Source organism: Channa argus, chromosome 18, assembly GCF_033026475.1.
Source record: "Channa argus isolate prfri chromosome 18, Channa argus male v1.0, whole genome shotgun sequence".
NCBI classification, from domain to species: Eukaryota; Metazoa; Chordata; class Actinopteri; order Anabantiformes; family Channidae; genus Channa; species Channa argus.
In genome coordinates, this window is record NC_090214.1 from 4,820,038 (window position 1) to 4,834,002 (window position 13,965).

Here is a 13,965-nt window from a genome sequence, read left to right on the forward strand (position 1 = left end):
GACCATATTATAAGAAGTGATAGAGAAAGACAGGTTTATTGGTAAAAGTACCAATAGAACTGATGAAAAATTACGCACACGCAGTCAAAAAGTACGTCGTGTGTTAAAATGTTATCAAAATAAAAGGACTTTACAAATTAAATGTAAATGTAATTAACACAGCAAAATAATCCCTGTGTGTCCAGTACTAAAAAATATTGGGGGTTAATTCAAGGTAAAGCTGCTATTTTACCACTCAATAGCAACATGATAAAGTCACAAAAACTACTAAAGTTAATATCCAAATACAAAGTACTCAAACAAATACTTAAAATAGTTACTTTCAGTCTGCCCTGCGTCAACTTGCACTTGTTTTTTTTTTTTGTTGTTTTTTTTCTTAGTGTGAAAAATAGAAAAACTTAAGTTAAAATAAGATATTGAAAATGAAACGTCTCTGCTTCGAAAATGCCACAGTTTTTCATCACGTTTGCTTAAAGGGGCGAGGGCTTATAATAAAAAAGACAAGCGTTTATCCTTATAAGATGAAGCCATGCAGAATATTAGAGACATTATAAAAATAGGCTACATTCAGGAGTAACTTCAGGAAAGGGGCCCTGTAACTCCCCTGGCTTCACTCCCTTTAAGAACTGCTAAACTCTTTCTAATCAGGCCAGTTTGCAGAGTTTGAACTGGAAACGATCCAGTCTGCAGGTTTACCTCAGTTGAACTAAAAGAGGTTGTGGATGGAGTACTGAGACGGCTTCACCTCCGGAGACTAATCAAAATATTAAAAATGAAAAAAAAAAAAGTGAGAGACGGACTGTAAAGGAGCAACATGCAAAAACCACCTCAAATCATATTAATTTATTTTGAAAACCACATTGCTGCAGAAACACACAGTTAAATTTAGATTAACGAGTTCCTTTCAAATATTCAGATTATTAGGTAGTTCAGTTAGGAATAGTCCTAAAAGTTAAAGGTTTTCTTTAATTGCATGGTGGGTAATTCGGAAAACACAGTCGTGTAGTCGTTTTAAGAGTTTTCATCAAGTGTCACCAGGTGTTTGTTGACAGAAAGCAGCGATGTGTCTGTTTTGGAGTCATTTGTCAGACACTTGTTTCTAATTTCTGGAACATATAAAATGACATCAGCAACGATCACTTTTTTTTTATTGTCCTAAAATGGGTTTTCAGAGGTGGGTAAATCCAGTGGGGAGAGTTTTTTCTTCAGTTCTTTAATACGCACACGGAGGCTGTGTGACAAAGCATTAAGGAAATTCCATTTTCCCTGTGGGAGCCCACGGGTGCCTGCTCACAGAAGCGATCTGCTGTAGTTTGCAAGGAGAAACATTCCCAAGATTGTTATCGCTGAAATGATCCAGTCGATGCAGTCCTGGGTAACAGATCAGGACTTCAGGCCATCTCACCCGTTTCTGCAGCCAAATAGCAACGTTGCCGGCTGCACTCCACTGAAAAGATAAGGTGCGTTTGGGAAGCGTTTGTTTCTGTGTTTAGTCAGATTTAATGACAACATAAACTTATCTTGAAACCCATAATGAATGGCCATTAGACCTACAAAGGTTTCCAAATGGTGCGCGTTCAAGGGAATATTTTAGTGTCATATCAAAATTGCAACTCGAGTAAACCAATTTTCTCCACGCAGGAATAAACACAGGCCCAAGTGAACCGCAAAGATCAAGCTCACGGAGTATCACAAAGTGTTTTCCGAACTGCAGCAGACTTCTTGAGCAATTAGGAGCGTTTGGCTTTGAATGGGAAAGGAAATAGCTTCCCTTGCTGTTAAATGTCACCAGAAACGCGCCCGGGGGCAGAAAGTGACCACTTTGTTTTTGTGCTGTGTGCTTCAATCTGTCCCAGTTGCAACGATAACGCAGGGCCATCAGTGTAGTGCAGACGACTCAAACAAATCCCTCAATATTGTATATTAGTTCAAATCTTTACCAAACTGCCAAATGACACCAACATGTTTATTTATGTATTTATTTATTTAGTTTTGTAGAATAAAACCCAAGGTTTGACCCTAAGTCCTTTTTATTTTCCTCTGTAACTCCAAATGTTAAATGACTTTTTTCATCCCTGTAATGTCATGTTGAGTGCACACAGGACCCTAATTTGGAAGAGTTTAATTCCCCCAGTGAATTCGGAGGAGACAGAAGACAAAAAGCATCAACAATAACAACATACTAAGACAAAACTTTTGGTTTGCAGTAGCCTCCTATGAGTTTGACGACCAGCAGATTTGTAGGAATTAATTTTCTTTACCTTGGACAAACACCTCTTTTTTTTTAAGTTGCAGCAAGCCCAAGTCGTGAGCACAGGAATTCCCTCAGGTCAGAGACAAAGCTGTATTTTGAGGACCTTCTTAGCAGCCTTTGCCTCACTGGCCTTTGACCCCAGCCAGCCCCCTTTAGTGAAGCAGCATAATCCACCAAACATGGATTTAAACAAACAGTGTAATCCAGAACGCTCAGCCGTTGCGCACCATCTCCTTCAGGTTATGAGCCCTGCTGCTGTTATGACTGTGTTGCTTTGAGTGGGTGATTTGTCTCAGGGACTTTATTGTCCTCTGGCAGCAGGAGCGGCTTCTCGCTGTAATTTCATGTGCAATTCCCTGCAGTAGCATCCGGTTTAAGTGAGCGACCTGTATCTGGGAGGGTGTCGCTCGTGTAATTGCCCTGCGAGCCACGCAGACGCACGATAAACGTCAGTATGAAAATGTGACTGTTCGGTTTTTGTCCCGGTGCACAGTCTTGCACAGCTCCGTGTGTGCTTCAGTACAGCTGTGTTTGTGGCCCTTGCACCTCTGCCCTCGCCTGCCTCCCCGCCACTTCAGGCCTCACTGCCTCCCCCTCCTTTCTTAAAAAAGTTCATCAATATTTTGGTTGACCTTTGACTTGGCCCGCACAATTAAACAATAGGATTTTGGGTACACTAAATGGCCTGGCTTTGCTACAGAGGGCAGACTAATGAGAGGATGTCGTCTTTAGTTTATAGTTCAGTCCAGAAAGCAGCGGAGCGGAAAAACAACCCGACGTTCCGTTAAGCTGCCTCACGCAAACTTTCTGAGTAGAGGCACTTGGAATCAGACTCAGCTTTCCAATGTCTGTTACCTTCACTCATATGACCCCCACCTGTCCACCTTCAACCAGTCCCCCAAGTTTATTTGGCTCTGGTGTCCGAGTTCCTCCAGGCTGCATATCCACTTTCAAATCCACCTCCTATTTTACGCAAGAGAAACAATCGTTTTAACAAAACGATCGAGGTTAACGAAAGTAGAACAGTGTGGACAGCGCTGCGTGTGTTGTGTGTGCGTGCGCGTGTGCGTGTGTGTGAGAGAGAGAGAGAGACAAAGGCTGTTTTCTGTATGTTTAGCTGTGTTTTTGATGTACTTTTGCCTTGGGCTTGGCAGTGTTGCTTGTCCAGTCTCCCAGCTGGGGTAACAACTGCCTGCTGAGACACTTTTTTAGTTGAAAAATCTGACCGCGGTGCTTCTTCACGTGCACTCGCAGGTAAACATCCACTTTGTAACCCATTCCATTCACTTTTAGTATTGTTCTTATGCCACTGTCTATTTATACATCATCACAAATACTGTTCTTTTTCCTCCTCTCATTGACAGTCATAATTTATAAAATTGGTAGATTCTGATTTTAAATATAAAACTTATAAAAACAATGCTCTCTTATAGATGAAGAGCCTTGTTGGTTGAACTAAAAAAATTTTTTTTTTCTGACATCATTATGTTAAAGTAGTATATAGAGCAGTATATAACGTAGTTAAACATTTGATCAACATTGTATACAGTAAATAGAATAATATAACAGAGCCATTATGTGGAATGTATAATACTTTTGGCTTTTAACGCACCACTAAGGACAAAACAAAATTTTGGAAATTTTTGACATTGTGAAAAATAAGGTGATGTGGGTAATTTCTGGCTGATGACAGGATTGTTTAGCATCACTATACTTTGAAATACCTTCGAGAAATACATTTGTAGACATATACAATTATTACTAATTTCACTTTGGAATAATAATTTGTGTCTGATATAGTTTTCCACAAAACTGATTCATTACCTCATTAAATATTCTTAAAAGTCATCACTTAAGCAAGAGTTTTAAAAGCATTTTTTCCAAGTGCCAAACGTTGCACTTACATCCTGCAAAGAGCTGCTCAAACAAAAGGCTGAAACAGTAAATCTGAATCTGACAACGTGTAGAAAACTAGAAAGATAAATAACTGTGGATACATTTTTGTTTTACAAAAATGTGACTCCTCATAACGAGGGGAGGGTTTAAAATGCCATTCAAAACGTCATGTTTGACATATAGAATATTTTGATTGTGAACACATTAGCTGCATGTTAAGTCTATTATTGCTTCACAAATTCTCAACTTCCTTTCTGTGGCTTTAGTTTAGGGTTGGAAATGTACATCAATGCTCTAAAACCTTCCCCTGACTTCCATATAAGAAAATATTTCTCTGCTTCTAGCTGAAAAATTCCTCCAAGTGACATCAGCAGGAGGAGTTTTCCATCAATTGGAGTTCAGATGAGGTTATCTGTGGGAGCTCTGGAAAAACAGATTTGACCTTGATTTATGGCCATTTTGTGCATTTTCTATCTGTGTATGGTAAACTTTTGGTGTTTGGATCAAGAAATAATCGCATTCCCTTTATACAAATTTCTGGTCAAGGGCCGCCGCCATCTTTTGGGACCCAGGGCCTGTGTCCAGTGGGTCTCTTTGTTAATCTAGCAATGGACCTACAGTATGGCCACATCAAATTGAATGTAACGGTTAGTATTTCACAATGATTTGCTACCTAAATCTGGTCTGCCAAGCTGAAAAGCAATTGATGCAATTGGAAAACTGTGTTCTGACGGCGCAGAAGCTACTCTGCTCTTAAATGATTTATTAGGGCATCAGCTAAATGTTTATATAGTATAATGGCACCAAATCTATCAATGCCATAGTATTGTCACAATGGAAACATGTGTGCAGTTACTGCCATGTATCTTAAAGCCAGTTGTTTTACTAATAGGGACCCTCCCCCCTCCATGCTTCAGCCCTATGGTGCACATACACGCACTGGCTCTCCAGCCATTGGTCCAATCTTTCGAGGAACCTCCTCCCAGAGCGACAGACTCAATATCTTTCGCTCTAATAATCCCTCACAAACGCTGTGTGTGGCTGCAGTGTCTCTGACTGCTCTACGCACGACATGCCTCATATAGGGCTCACCATATGCCCAAACCATCCTACTGCACACATACATAATCATCCCTTCAGCTTCAATACTCCTCCGCTGCAGCATTCGCATAGACTTTCATCACTTGTCTTTCCTTATATGCAGACACATTCACTCATGTTGAAGGGACTTTCACACGATACAAGCTTTGAAATATCACCTGATGTGTTGGATGAGTGGACGGACAGCATGAGAAATAGCTGTGACAAAGGATTGAGATGAATGGATTTGGGAGAGGAGGACCCACTGTTGAAAAGAAGCAGAGGGAGGAGGGTTGTGTCATTCACTGTGTGTGTGTGTGTGTGTGTGTGTGTGTGTTTGAAATGGAAACAGCCAAGGAGACACTATTACAGATGTGATTGGGGAGGAAGACGAGGTGAGAAGACCTGGTTGTCTTGCAGTGAGAAGAGATGGGGAGTGTTGACTTGTGAGCCGCCTTTCAGTGAGAGTCCTCTGTTTAACCCTGGACAAGAATCACACCTCTGCAACAACACTGCACAGAGGGGAACAGTGGATGCTCATTAGGTTCCTGAAATCATAGGCAACAGGATAGTGAAATGTTTGATGGAGTACGTGTCTTAAAAATGAGGAAATGTTTTCTTTTGGCACATTGGGACAACAGGCCGGAGGTTCAGAGGGGATGATTTGCTGGTGGCCCTTTGCTCTCACTGGCACCTTGCCCAAACAGCGGATTCATTACAACTGAATCAGTTACAGCGGAATGACACCCAGACTTCTACTCACACACCTCACAGCTCTGATGAGACCACCCTCCTCCTCGTCTGTGCCAGGATAGTAAACCACCTCCTTTTTTCAGTGTGGCTTGTGAAGCAGGAAACATACATAAAATGCTCTACTCACCCGCCAAATTGCACTATTTTTGTAGATCAGTGTTATTGACCTGTTCACTTAGTTAAAGCAAATGTTCACTAGTCTGGGAAATAAGCTTAGCTGCTTTATTTTTTACACTATGTTTCACATCTTTCTGTTCACTGCTCTTGGAAATGTTGAATTTAGGTTTGGTCCATCTTTTCTCATTACCCACAGAAAGACAAAAATATCAATGTGCAGCAAATTAAACTTTTTTTTCAACTAATTTCATTTACAGAGTCTGTAAACAATAAGCAGAAATAAGTAAGGAAACGAACCAGTAAACTAAAATTTGTATAGAAATGAAAACCGTGCATAACGAAATACTGAACCTTTACTCTGCTGATTAAACCAGTCGGGCACCACATGTTATTCATTTTATTTAAGGTGATTTTGTCAGAGCCGGACTACATCCATCACCTGTGTCCACTCTTGGCACTAAAATTCTATTTTATTCTCCGGCAGCAGATTTGCAGCAGAATATACTATTAAGCTTTTTTTTTTTTTCAATTCAGCTTTATTTGTGTAGCGCAAATTCACAACAAAGAAATCTCAAGGCACTTTACAGAATACAGTCAAGACAATAAAGATGTACAGAGAAAACCCAACCCAACGATCTCTGACGACTGTGACAACACGTGCAGTCTGTACTTTAGAGGAAGTGAAGGTCAAAAAATGAACTATTAGTCAGTGGTAGTTTTAAAGTAACATTTCAGCACGATGCAGTGAACTCAAAAACTAAGAATAAAAGCAAAAAGACCTTTGAAGAGTGTAGCTTGGTATAGAAATAATAATAAAAATTGAAGTAAATTATATTTACTGAAGTATGTCAGAGCCAGAAACCTCAAAATGGGAGGACTACAACCAGTAGCGTTTTATGGAAACGGATGGTTTGGGCATTCTTGTGATATTCCCAAGGAGCTAAAGATAGCATGGCTGTACACATAGATGCTTATGTGCATGAAGGACGTGCACATATATGTACTGCCTTACAAGTTTCAGTTTGTTCAGTTATGCACCTAAAATATCAAATCTGTTGCATTGTTTTTACAATCACGGGCGTTCGCCTTCTAATTATGCGACCTTGCAAAATGGTTGTGGTGTTGCATAAATTGTATATTGTGAAGACAAGTAGAAAACACCAAAGAGGGAGAGAAAAAAAAAAATCCTCCCTGTTCTCCAATTCTTGTTGGACGTTAAAGAAAATTCCAAACTTTACACTCGGCTGGTTATGATAGCAGCGTACGATGGTGGGAAGTTGGGCATTTCCATCGCGCTGCATCTGGTTTTTAACATCCTTAAACTACAGGTTCCGTTGCTTTGCTTGCGGTTCCACTTTGTCCAACAACTTCACTTTTGGGGCTTTTAAAACAAACGTCCTGGGGCAGCGTTTTAACCACCGCACCTTCATGTGCGCCCTGTCTCTTAACTGTAGTCCACAGCAGTGTTTCTGTGATTTTAGGAGGCAGTGTGGGAAACGATCACATGCAGTTCCTTCAATGACCTGTTAGTTTTATTAGTGCACTTTCTCAATGATAGAAAGATCTTCCTCAGGTGTGTGGAAGGTTGTGTGTCTTGATGACTCTACAGAGCAGACCTACACCAATATTTTTATTATTTCTTTTAATATTGCATTAATAACATGGCAACATGACTACAACAACAACAATTTCTTCAACTACCATGGAGAAAAATAATCATAACACAAATAAAAATTTTATTGCGACACATCTTTTCTTTTGAATTCTCATGTCTTTACTACTTTTTTAACCACTCCATAAGCTAGTGTTTGAACATAACGCCCAATCAATCGAAATAAAATTAGGGGCAATAAACAGATGTTAAAGCAACATGGCCAAAGAACACAAGTGACTTTTCAAAATAAATGCCCACTAAATTTTAACCCAATTCACTGGATTCCCAGTTTAGGGGCAACTCTGTGTCCTTTTTATTTAAATGTAGTTGGTGAGACGGTTCTTAGTCAGGTGACCACAGACAGAACATTCTTTAGGGCTTTGCTGAGAAATGGTACTTGATATGATTTAAGTTTTATGTCTGGTTTTAATGTGAAGTGGGCGCCAGTGTAATAAGGCTGACTAATATTTGTTTGTTTGCAATCTCCAGTCCACATGCACGGCAAATGATGTCCATCAGAGATAAGCCCCCCCCACCCCCCTGAAAAAAACTAAATCCATTACAACCTTTCGTTTCAATGTAACAACACGCACAGTGTAATGGGCTGGACAACAACCACTAACACGCACGACCTTGACTGGAAATGACAAAATACTACTTGTTCGGTGAAGAGGATTTATTGTGTTATGTGTTCTATGTGGGCAGCACTGATCCCGTCGAACTAAAGCTAAATTGATCAGTGCAGCACAGAGAGACACAGTGAAGAATTTGAATCCTGCAGGTTGTGCAGACTTTAGAAAAGTGACACTATCCAGAGTAAACATTCAGGAAAACATGCACCATGTAATCCAGCCCAATTTTAACTAATCGATGACGAGAGCAAACATAACTTACCATCATGCGTCTTCACATTACTGTAAGCACATTCAACTGGTGAAACACTGGTCAGCGTTTATTGAGATGCAGCTACTCTGTGTGTTTGAACACGGCGGTTTTTGCTGACAACAGCTGTTCTTCAAATGTGCATGTGCATAACAAGAAAATCATCATTTCCTTTACTTTACTTTTTTTTTCTCCTTCGGAGTAGCAACCACGGAAGGTGAGCTGTTAGATGGAGAGTTGTAGGCAACTGGCTGCGCACTTCAAACCTCAGCAAGATAACCCACTACGGTCACCAACCAACCGGGACAGAAATTTAAACAATTAAAGCCTTATGATGAAAGATTTGTCCCCCTGTCCAACAACTACAATTAGTCATTTATCAGACACCTTTTAATAAAAAATGAAGGAATGGACACCAGTGTCTTGGCCAAAGACACTTGGACACACGGCCAGGAGGAACCAGGAGTTGAACCACTGACCTTGTGGTTTGCAGGCAACACAGCCAAGTGCTGGGACAACAGAATCCAAAATGTACAAATCAGTGTGATGCATTATGAATCAAGGGCACGTCCCTCATGTATTTCTGAAAATAATATTTATTCCATACATTCATCGTTCTTGTCAAACCTGGTACCTACATCATCCACAACACAACAAAAGTGCTATATAAGAGACTTTTCAGATGTGTCCTGCTAAAGCCTCCAGTGGCGAAAAAGGAACCGGTTTTCCTCAAATTTCATCACTTGAGACTATTTACCACACTCTACCAAACTACTACGCATCTAATTCTGGAGCTACAAAAGGTTTTATACAACTTATTTTATATAGTAGTCCCCAAGAATAGTATGTAACACTGCCACACTTTCCCTTTATATAAGACTAGGTCATTCTTTGCTTCTTTTTTTTTTTATATTTACAATACGTTTTTAAAGTGCAGTACTAAATGTATTACAATGTGCATGCAGTACTGGTCAGTTTGAACACATCACTCATTTCCATCACTGTCTGGTTGATGGTTTAAGCTTAAATTCTGCATTCAACAGACACATGCTAGTCAACGAGAGTTGATACTTAGATCATACTTAGATCTACTTTCTCCCGACCTTTGACCCATCTTAGTGATGGTAGTGCTGCTGGATTGGTTGAATTGCCTGCGGTGCTGTGTGGAGACATTGCCTCCATCCAGCACATTCCCTTTGAATAAAGATCGGACAAAGAGAGCTGCATACGTGCCAGCGATGGCACACGTGCTGTACGTTACTCGCAGCATGATGCAGAGCAGTCGTTCACTTGTGGGACGTGGCATGAGTTTGCAAATTCTTTCTTACGAAAGCGCATGTGCCTAAAAATGCAACCGACCTCGTTTTGCTCTTTGTCTAATCCTGCACGTACAACTATAATGACCTCAGCTGTAAAAACAGAGCGCATGCATCTCCTCCTCCGCGCCCTATCCTACGGTAGATCCCTGGAGGCTGATGTTGGCGAGGGGGAGATCCAGATGCTTGGTTCGAAAGAAGCTAAATAACTTCAAGGTTCACTTGGTTGAGCATCGTAAGACTTACTTCAACACTTCCTTCACCCTCTCCCCCTCACTCCTGGTGGCTTCGCCTCCGCTGTATGTTTGTCTAAGGCAGTGTGAGAGAGTGAAAGTTTTTGTTAGTCTTCCGTGCATATCAATCCTTCTACATTTATGCAGCCAAACATTGTCTTGCTGAAACAAATAATATTGGCTGTATTATGATGAACATTGTAGAGCAAGGAGAAGAATAACAAACAAGTAACAAATAGGCGAATAGAAATGTTATTGTGTGGAAGTGTGAGTAGAGTAGTTAAATGCTTCCATTGCTCGCTCTTTCTCTCTCCCTCTGCCCCTCAGGCTCCATAAAATGGTAGTGGATAGCAGTTCGTCCCTGCGGAGCATCACTAGGATAAACACACACTCATGAATGGACTGCATTGAGACGGGGCTGCAAGGGGATGCGAGGGAATACAGGGGTCACCAGTGGACCCCTCCTACTGGGGAGAGGTCACCACACTGGCTGGCCTCGAAGCAGCACCAGATGAAGATGAAAACTCCTTGGTGAAGCCCTTCATTACTGCTCTGCTGCCATCAGCCCTTCTTCTCTCCATCCCTCCCTTGTGCATCCCTAAAGAGCAAAGTGATAGCCTCATCAATCCCCCCACCCCGCTACTGACCACTGATTATTTGTTTAGACTGGGAAAGTCGGGAAGTATTAACGAGAGAGTATCAATCTGTCAGGCTATTCAGCTGCAAGCTTGAGTTGATCTGAACTGGAAATCAGGTGGCGTGTGTATAGGCAGAAGGAAAACTTACTTTCTTTAATACAAGAACTTGTGTGTGTTTGTAAATGTGTTAAACGCAAACTCTTCGACAACTGCCAGCAAGGATAAAACGTGACAGAGGATAGATGCACAATTCAGCTTTATCTAATACTTTATGCCGTTTGTTGATGTGATACTTACGGACACTTTGATGTATCTAATTATTCATTTTTTGCAGAGAGTGAGCTAGATCATACTCAGATATGAGAGCGTAAGGATGAGAGAGTGAGGTTACTTCTGAAACTTCTGAACAGAACTAAACAACAGTATCTGTTTCATCCATTTCCAGGAGTTGTAGCCTCAGTGAAATTAAAGATAACATAAAAAAAAATAAATAAATAACTGATCACTGAAAATCCCTGAGGGTTCCTACATGTATATGCTAGAAAATATATATATCAAGTTTTGACAAGAGAAGTCTTGCGAAATGTTGCAAATGTTTGTTCAGAAATAGCGGGTTAAATGTCTTTCCAGTGTTTGGAGGCTCAGGACTGTGACTCACATGCAGTAGGAATACACAAAGTACAGGAGAGCTAAACTGTCTGCTGTTCCTGTGACATATGTATCATATCTGCTCTCTTTCCAGCAAGTCAGCAGATACAACTGTGGCTTTGTTTAAAATTGAAAGCAAATAGTAAATATTTGAAATATGCTTCAAGGTTTTGGAGCATATTTCCAGTCTTAATACGCAGGGGTTCTGTCAAAGGCTCTTGTGATCCAGGATCACAGAGGTGCAGTGATGGCAGTGCGGAGAGTTTCACTTCCAAATGTTTGCGAGCAAAGCTCGGCCTTCTAACCCATCAGAGATATTAAAATACCTTCTGCTTCATTAGTGGTTTGTCGTTGTTGCCATTTACTCGGAATGAGAACTAGATGATAGAAGAGCAGTGGAGGGGGTGGGGCAGGGCAGAGCAGGGTTGATTGATTTAGAGCCCCATGCTCACGCCATCTTAATTTACATATTGTAGCTTTAGCTATGCTGAAATGTGCAACATGTTGATACATAATCTGTTTCAGAGAATCCTCAATTTCCACATCTCATATTCTGGGTGCGGTTCCAAGTTTTTTTTTTTTTTTCACAGCAACATACACATTGCTATGGCTGTTTTTATTTCTACTCCACAATAAGGTTACTTACGTGAGGAATACGGTTTTTAGACACTTGGTGTTGGTGCTTTTCGAACTCAAAAATGGGAGTTGGCTCTTCCGTAAATCAAGCAAGTCAAAACTTTTACTGCTGTTCTTTTCAGCTGCACAGAACCAGAGGAAACGCACTGATGAATTCGTCTGACTCTGTGCAAAAAGAGAAAACAACTTCTGTTAAAACTGAGCTATCCGATTCAACAGCTGTCCGAGGGTTGGAGAGAAGTGAGGGGTATACAGAGGAGAGGGAGTTCCTCAACTAACAATGCACCAGCGTCCACGTGCACAGATTTATGTGTTTGCTCTGAGACATCCTTTCAGCCAGCACTGCACTTCACCCACAGTCCCTCATCGGCACACAAGTAATCCTATTGCCTCTGGTGATGGGCAGGGAAATGGAAACCGACTGATCTGTGTAGCATATGTGCTCACACTGAGACCACGTCATGTACCCCCTACCACATTGTTCCACCTGAATGCAGAGTGACAGAGGAGGATGGAGAAAGCACGAAGGGGAAAGAAATGTGGCCAGCGAATTAATTAAATAATTTAAAACAATGAACCACACAGGCAATCTGAGAAGTCACAGCTGTCCGAGCTTCATCTTGAGTTTAGTGTTTGTTTTCCAGTTTTTTTGGGACATTTTAAAAGCATTGACACTATAAGTTCTCTGACTCTTACTAAAATTCTAAGCTGTGTTTATCTGGCATTTGCCTTTCCACCAAGAACTCAATCCATAATCCAGTTTCGTTGAAAGTTTCCAAATGTATTATTCTACCATGTTTGAGTTGGATGCATAGACTGCAGTGCTGTACACGAATCAACCCCCGAAGACCATCCAGGCCACTATTTGAGAAACGTCCGACACTAAAGAAACAAACAACGGTTTTAGGCAAATTTAGATATTGTTATCTTAGGCTTTACACACAGCCAACCACAATTAGGGAAGCACTGCACATGTTCAGCATTACCCCTCCAAAACATTGGTAGAGAAAGATGAGAGTGTATCGAAATGTTTTAAGTGCCATTTAGAGGTAGGCTTCACATTGTTGTCATTCATTTGACATTTTTATATTTGGTTGCTTGATTGAAAGACATAAGGCAGATACAGTAGAGAGCTGCACGTACAATAGCCTATGCATGAACACCTGATAAAACAGTGCACATTAAGGACCAAAGCTGATTTATGCTTATTTTTCATTTTACGTATGCTTAGTTTCTGGACGAGACACCAAAACCGACCTGTTTAAATGGTTAACTCAGTGACATAGCCTCATTTTCAGAGACAGTAAAGTAACAAAAACAATTCCACACGTATAAAACCGATCCTGAAAAAATACAAAAATATTATCATGTCATCTATTTTTTGGTTTTAATTTTGATAATCACTTTAATTTAATCTTCATAAGATCTTCTCTCTATACCACCAGGATTGCAAATCTATATCATCAGCACCTGCAATGTGAGAGGAAAAACCTTAAAGCAAAGTGAAAATGTTACATTTTGCCATATGTGAAATGCAAATCATCAAATAATTTTTGAGTCAAAGCCAGTTAATGTTTGTATATTTCTAAATAAATAAGTGAAAAAGAATATCCCACATGTCAAAGATTGAATTACACACATAACTTTAATGGCCGACCTCACTCATTTTCAACGTAATTACTTTGGTTCTAGTTTGCACCGTTAACCCTTTGTTATGCCCATATTAAAAAATATCTGAAATGGGTTTTTGGTGAAAGACCTGAAAGAAGAGAGAATACATTTTGTTCTCCTCCATAAACGTAATCAGTAAATAGAGCACTCGTGCTTTGTTGGAGCTCTTATGTGTCTCAAAATGGTG